Raw genomic sequence first — 7,944 nt, 5'->3', positions numbered from 1 at the left:
GATGGCCTTGCACTCTCTTTTTGGATTATCTTCTGTATTACTTGGGAGAGTACTAGGAGGGAGTTCAGTAATTTTCTTACTCAGCTGACCCACTTGTGCCTCCAAATTTCTAATGGAGGATCTTGTTTCAGTCATGAAACTTTGAGTAGTTTTAATTAGATCAAAGACTACAGTTGCTAAGTCAGAATGGCTCTGCTTAGAATTCTCTGTCTGTTGCTGAGAAGATGATGGAAAAGGCTTGCTATTGCTAAACCTATTTCTTCCACCATTATTGTTGTTGAAGCCTTGTTGAGGCCTCTATTTATCCTTCCATGAGAGGTTTGGATGATTTCTCCATGAAGGATTATAGGTGTTTCCATAGGGTTCTCCCATGTAATTTACCTCTTCCATTGCTGGATTCTCAGGATCATAAGCTTCTTCTTCAGATGAAGCTTCTTTGGTACTGCCTGTTGCTGCTTGCATTCCAGACAGACTTTGAGAAATCATATTGACTTGTTGAGTTAATATTTTGTTCTGAGCCAATATGGCATTCAGAGTATCAATCTCAAGGACTCCTTTCTTCTGATTTGTCCCATTATTCACAGGATTCCTTTCAGAAGTATACATGAATTGGTTATTTGCAACTATTTCAATGAGTTCCTGAGCTTCTGCAGGCATCTTCTTCAGATGAAGAGATCCTCCAGCAGAGCTGTCCAATGACATCTTGGACAGTTCAGATAGACCATCATAGAAAATACCTATGATGCTCTATTCTGAAAGCATGTTAGAAGGACACCTTCTGATCAATTGCTTGTATCTTTCCCAGGCTTCATAGAGGGATTCACCTTCCTTCTGTCTGAAGGTTTGGACTTCCACTCTAAGCTTGCTCAATTTTTGAGGTGGAAAGAATTTTGCCAAGAAGGCATTGACTAGCTTTTCCCAAGAGTTCAGGCTTTCTTTAGGTTGTGAATCCAACCATGTTCTAGCTCTGTCTCTTACAGCAAAAGGAAAAAGCATAAGTCTATAGACCTCGGGATCAACCCCATTGGTCTTGACAGTGTCACAGATTTGCAAGAATTCAGCTAAGAATTGATGAGGATCTTCTAATGGAAGTCCATGAAACTTGCAATTCTGTTGCATTAGAGAAACTAATTGAGGCTTAAGCTCAAAGTTGTTTGCTCCAATGGTAGAGATTGAGATGCTTCTCCCATAGAAGTCAGGAGTAGGTGCAGTAAAGTCACCAAGCACCTTCCTTGCATTGTTGGCATTGTTGTTGTTTTCGGCTGCCATGTCTTCTTCTTGTTTAAAAAGTTCTGTTAGGTCCTCTATAGAGAGTTGTACTTTAGCTTCTCTTAGCTTTCTCTTCAAGGTCCTTTCAGGTTCAGGATCAGCTTCAACAAGAATGCCTTTGTCCTTGCTCCTGCTCATATGAAAAGAGAGGAGAAGAAAATATGGAATCCTCTATGTCACATTATAGAGATTCCTTGAGGTGTCAGAGGTAAAGAATAATATAAGGAGAAGGTAGAGAAGAAGGAATTCGAACTTATCAAGAGGGATAGAGTTCGAATTGTACATTGAGGAGGAGTGTTAGTCCATAAATAGAAGGATGTGGGAAGAGGGGAAGAATTTTCTAAAATAAAGTAAAAAGATTTTGAAATAATAAGAGCAATTTTGAAAATTTGGTAATTGATTTTCGAAAACTAAGATTGGGAAAGAAATTAAGTGATTTTTGAAAAAGATTTTGAAATTAGAAATAAAAAAGATATGATTGAAACTTAATTTTGAAAAAGATGTGATTGAAAAGATATGATTGAGAAGATATAATTGAGAATCAAATTAAAAAGAGAAGGTTTTTTTTTTTAAAATTAAAGTTGATTACTTGACCAACAAGAAATTAAAAGATATGATTCTAGAATTAAAACTTTTGATCCTTTCTTAATAGGCAAGTAACAACTTGAAAATTTTGAATTAAATCACTAATTGTAGCAAGGATTTTCGAAAATAGTAATAAATAAAAAAAAAGAAAAGAAATTGATTTTGAAAAGATATGATTGAAAAGATATGATTTGAAAAAAAATTTGATTTTGAAAAATTATGAAAATTTGAAAAAGATTTGAATTGAAAACAAAATCTTCCCTCTAGTGTCCTCCTGGCGTTAAACACCTAGAATGGCATCCATTCTGGCGTTTAACGCCCAAAATGCTACCTTTTTGTGCGTTTAACGCCCAGCCAGGGTACCTGGCTGGCGTTTAAACGCCAGTTTTCCTTCTTCACTGGGCGTTTTGAACGCCCAGCTTTTTCTTGTAATTCCTCTGCTGCATGTTCTGAATCTTTAATTCTCTGTATTATTGACTTGAAAAGACACAATTTTCAAAATTTATTTTTGAATTTTTAATGATGAGAAACAACAAAATGAAACTAATCATGTAAAACTAAGATCAAATAGACAATGCATGCAAGACACCAAACTTAGAAATTTGTATACTAAGGACTATAACAATTTAAAAATGCATGTAAGAAACAACAAAAGACACAAAATAAGAGAAATTAAAGATCAGAGCACTGGAATTATCAAGAACAACTTGAAGATCAATGAAGAACATATTGCATATATTCGAAAAAATGCAAGAAGAATAAAGACATGCAATTGACACCAAACTTAAAATTAGACACTAGGCTCAAACAAGAAACATAAAATATTTTTTATTTTATAAATTTTATAATTTTTTTTTTGTGATTTTTCGAAAATTATATGGAAAAGAAAATAAAGAGATTCAAAATTTTTAATGAGAATTCCACGAATCATGCAATGTTAGTCTAAAACTCCGGTCCAGAAATTAGACATGGCTTATTAGCCAGCCAAGCTTTCAGTGAAAGCTTCGGTCTAAAATACTAGACATGGCCAATGGCCAGCCAAGCTTTAGTAGATCATTACTTTCAATAGCAAAGTTGATGGAAATCAATAAGCTCTTGTGATGATAAGTTGAAACCTCAGTCCAAAAGTTTAGACATGATTTCACAACCAGCCAGACTTCAACAAATCATCATGAAACTCTAGAATTCATTCTTAAAAACTCTGAAGAACAGAATATAAATTTTTTTTGTATTTTTGAAAAATTTTTTTCGAAAATAAAAAGTAAAAAGCTTAAACATAAAATAAAATTACCTAATCTAAGCAACAAGATGAACCGTCAGTTGTCCAAACTCGAACAATCCCCGGCAACGGCACCAAAAACTTGGTGCACAAAATTATGATCATCAATGGCACCAACAACTTGGTACGCACAATTGTAATCTCAACTCTTTATCACAACTCTGCACAACTAACCAGCAAGTGCACTGGGTCGTCCAAGTAATAAACCTTACGTGAGTAAGGGTCGATCCCACGGAGACTGTCGGCTTGAAGCAAGCTATGGTCATCTTGTAAATTTCAGTTAGGCAGATTCAAATGGTTATGGAGGATTGATAATTAAAAGATGAATAAAACATAAAATAGGATAGAGATACTTATGTAATTCATTGGTAAGAATTTTAGATAAGCATATGAAGATGCTTTGTTCCTCCTAAACTTCTACTTTCCTATTGCCTTCATCCAATCATTCATACTCCTTTTCATGGCAAGCTTTATGTTGGGCATCACCGTTGTCAATGGCTACTTCCCGTCCTCTCAGTGAAAATGTTCCAAATGCGCTGTCACCGCACGGCTAATCATCTGTCGGTTCTCGATCATGTTGGAATAGGATCCATTGATCCTTTTGTGTCTGTCACTATGCCCAACACTCGCGAGTTTGAAGCTCGTCACAGTCATCCCTTCCCAGATCCTACTCGGAATACCACAGACAAGGTTTAGACTTTTCGGATCTCAAAAATGACCGCCAATGATTCTAATCTATACCACGAAGGTTTTAATCTTAGATTAAAAACCCAAGAGATACACATTCAAGCTTGATTGCATGTAAACGGAAGTGGTTGTCAGGCACGCGTTCATAGGTGAGAATGGTGATGAGTGTCACAGATCATCACATTCATCATGTTGAAGAACGAATGGATATCTTAGAATAGAAATAGGCTTGAGTTGAATAGAAAAACAATAGTACTTTGCATTAATTCATGAAGAACAGCAGAGCTCCACACCTTAATCTATGGTGTGTAGAAACTCCACCGTTGAAAATACATAAGAACAAAAGGTCCAGGCATGGCCAACTGGCCAGCCCCCAAACATGATCAAGAGATCAAAAGTCTGATCAGTTGTGTAAAAGTCTATTAAAAGGTCCTATGTATAGAAAACTAGTAGCCTAGGGTTTACAGAAATAGGTAATTAATGCAGAAATCTTCTTCCGGGCCCACTTGGTGTGTGCTTGGGCTGAGCATTGAAGCTTTCACGTGTAGAGACTTTTCTTGGAGTTAAACGCCAGCTTTTATGCCAGTTCTGGTGTTTTGACGCCATAATTTCTATGCTGACTTGGAACGCCGATTTGGGCCATCAAATCTCGAGCAAAGTATGGACTATTATATATTTATGGAAAGTCCAGGATGTCTACTTTCCAACGCAATTGAAAGCGCACCAATTGGGCTTCTGTAGCTCCAGAAAATCCACTTCGAGTGCAGGGAGGTCAGAATCCAACAGCAATTGCAGTCCTTTTTCAGCCTTTGAATTAGATTTTTGCTCAGGTCCCTCAATTTCAGTCAGAAAATACCTAAAATCACAAAAAAAATACACAAACTCATAGTAAAGTCCAGAAATGTAATTTTTATTTAAAAACTAATAAAAATATAATGAAAACTAACTAAAATATACTAAAAACAATGCCAAAAAGCATATAAATTATCCGCTCATCACTCCACTCCCTTGTGCTCTTCTCTAACAACTTCTACCTCCTTGTAATCTTCTTCAATTTCAACCTCTTCCTCTTGGTAGCTTTCTTCCAATTCAATCTCCTCTTCACTGCTTTCCAAGGGCATGGAAGGTTGTGCTTCTTCTTGAATCTCCATCTCTTGATCGACCTCTTCCAAGTCCTTAACCATGACATGCCTTGGAGGTTGTACACCCTCCTCAACATCAAATGCAACTGTCTTGGAAGGAGGCTCTATGTCTTGACTTTCCCATGGAGGTTCAGCATCTCCCAAGTCTTCAGCCACTTCTTCCTCTTCAATAATTACTGCTTTGTCCAGTAGTTTTAATATAAAATCGTACTCATCCTTGATGATTTTCTTTCCATGACAACTCTTTTCAACTATTCTTTCATCTTCAAGGGTCTCTCCTATCTCCACATTCTGGGACTCCTCTTGCTCTAGGACAAAATCAGACTCCTCCTTGATGTCTTTCTTCACTAATTCTTCAACCACTCCTTCGACTTCAAGGGTCTTTACTACCTTCACCTTTCGGGCCTCCTCTAGCTCCTTATGAAGTATGAATTTGCAAAGATGATCCCTTCTCTCTTGTTCCATGTCAATAGCATCATTGGGATCATGTTACTCTTGGATTGATGGATGTGGGTGCTCTTCCATGGATGGTGGTGATGGGATGGAGAGATCATTCTGTGGTTGAAAAGGAAGTGCACTAGAGCTTGAGGGTTGATTGTTGAAGGTATTTGGTGGTCTGATTTGGGCGACAAGAGCTTGTATAGTAGAGTTTAGATCGGTAAGTGCTTTCTCCATGGAGGTTTGGGGTGGATAGGAGGGTTCATTTGTTAGGATAAAGGGTTCATGGTAGGAAGGTGGTTCATCTTGATAATGATAAGGAGATGGTGTATATTGAGGTGGTGGTTCATGAGAATAGTTGTGTTGGAATGGGGGTGGTTCTGTGTATGGTTCATTTGGCTCATAAGGTGGTTGGTATGGTGGATACGGGTTAGGGTCATATGGAGGTGAATGGTGGAAAGGGGCTTGTGAGTATGGTGGTTCAAAGTTGTGTTGAGGAGATAGTTCATAAGCATATGGCGGGGCTTGTTGGTAACTACAAGGGGGTCCACCATAGTCATCATTTTGGTATGCATCACAGAATGGTTGTTGGTTATAGTGTATTGGAGGGGGTTGTTACCAAGAGGGTTGATCAAATCCTTGTGGCTCCTCCCATCTTTGATTCTTCCAACCTTGATGCCTATTTTCATTATAGTTTCCATTCATTACAACAACATTGGAACCAAACTTAAAGCGATGGGGTGAGAACTCATAATAGCAAATAAAAATTAAAAATGAAAATAAAAATAATTTTAAAATTTGAAATTTGAAATTTGAAATTTGAAATTTGAAATTTGAAATTTGAATTTTAAATTTTGAATTTTGATTTTTGAAATTTAAAACTAAGATAAGATAAGATAAAAATTTTAAAAAAATCTGATTTTTTTATGCAAATTTTGAAAATTCAATTAAAATAAAGAGAAAAGATATTTTTGAATTAAATGAGGAAAGAGAAAAACAATAAAATGACACCAAACTTAAAATTTTTAGATCAAAACGAAGAAAACAACTAAGAGCAACTTGAAGGTCAAGATGAACACCAAGAACAAATTTTTGAAAAATTTTTAATAACTAAATAAAAACCAATAACCTCTTAATTTACGAAAAAGCAAAAATAAAAATAAAAATAAAAACAAATAAACAAGCAAAAAGCAAATATTTACAATAACAAAAAATAAGGCACACGTTTGCAATTCCCCGGCAACGGCGCCATTTTGAAAGAGCGGATTTTCTATCGGTAAAGAATAAAAGTAATCGCGTTGTAAGTATAGTTTCTAAACCAACAGAAAATCCTTTCGTACAAAAGTTTTGATTGTCACAAGTAACAAACCCAATAAAATTTATAAACCGAAGTATTCAAACCTCGGGTCGTCTTCTTAAGGAACTGCAGGGAGGTGTTCTTATTATTAGTTATGGAAAATAGTGTTTTTGGGTTTTAAAAGGTTTGAACAAGGGAAATAAATTGCAGGAATTAATAAATTAATAACTAATAAAACTCTTGGCAAGGTATGAAAATTTGGAAGTCCTATCCTAGTTATCTTTGTCGATGGTGATGAGAATTGAGTTTTAATCCCACTTAGTTAACCTTTACTAAAGCAAAGGAAAGTCAAGTGGACTAATTAGTTTGATCCTCAAGTCCTAGCCAACTCCTAAGAAAGGACTAGAGTTATCGGAATTCAATTCGATTAGCAAAAATAACAATTATCAATCACGATGAGTTTGATAACTCAAGAGTCTCCAATTAATCAATTAAAGCCGAGAATATGAAGAGCTAAATAAAAATCATAAATCTGAAATACCTCAATTGCATTAATAAAAGAAAATCAATCTAAACATAAAGAGTTCATAAGCCAAATTGGTAACATAAGTCAGATACGAATAAAAGTATTAGAATAAATAAAAATATAAAAGGAATATTGAACCTGAGAAGAAGTTGAAATCCTAAATCCCTTAAGAGGAATCCTAATCCTAAAACCTAAGAGAGAGGAGAGAACCTCTCTCTCTAAAAACTACATCTAAATTATGAAAAGTGAATAACGGAAGACGTGTTCATGAATGGATGCATTCCCCCACTTTATAGCCTCTAATATGTGTTTTCTGGGCCAAAAACTAGGTCAAAAACAACCCAGAAATCACCCCCAGTGTATTTTGGTACGTACAGGTCGCGGGAAAGTGACGCGGAAGCGTCGTCCACGCGTTTGCGTGGATTGCGTTTCTGCCAGGTCACGCGTCCGCGTGATCCACGCGTTCGCGTCACCTGGCTTTGGGGCAGCTATGACAAATTATATATCATTGCGAAGCCCCGGATGTTAGCTTTCCAGAACAACTAGAACCGCGTCATTTGGACCTCTGTAGCTCAAGTTATGGTCGATTTAGTACCAAGAGGTCAGGCTGGACAGCTTTAGCAGTTCCTTCAGTTTCTTGTATTCCTTCCACTTTTGTATGCTTCCTTTCCATGCTCTAAGCCATTCTTGCCCTGTAATCTATGAAATCACTTAGCACACA

The 7,944-nt window shown here is 36.4% G+C and overlaps 1 non-coding gene across 1 annotated transcript; it reads left to right on the top strand.

Moving 5' to 3' along the window:
• The first annotated feature begins 756 nt into the window (after nucleotides 1-756).
• LOC112745822 (small nucleolar RNA R71) lies at nucleotides 757-864 on the top strand. The gene has a single exon (XR_003173730.1). It is a non-coding gene; the product is annotated as a small nucleolar RNA R71 (small nucleolar RNA).
• The last annotated feature ends 7,080 nt before the right edge of the window (nucleotides 865-7,944 follow it).

This window comes from Arachis hypogaea, chromosome 14, assembly GCF_003086295.3.
Source record: "Arachis hypogaea cultivar Tifrunner chromosome 14, arahy.Tifrunner.gnm2.J5K5, whole genome shotgun sequence".
NCBI classification, from domain to species: domain Eukaryota; kingdom Viridiplantae; phylum Streptophyta; class Magnoliopsida; order Fabales; family Fabaceae; genus Arachis; species Arachis hypogaea.
The sequence above is the reverse complement of the archived record's forward strand: the minus strand, read 5'-3'. Positions and strand labels throughout refer to the sequence as shown.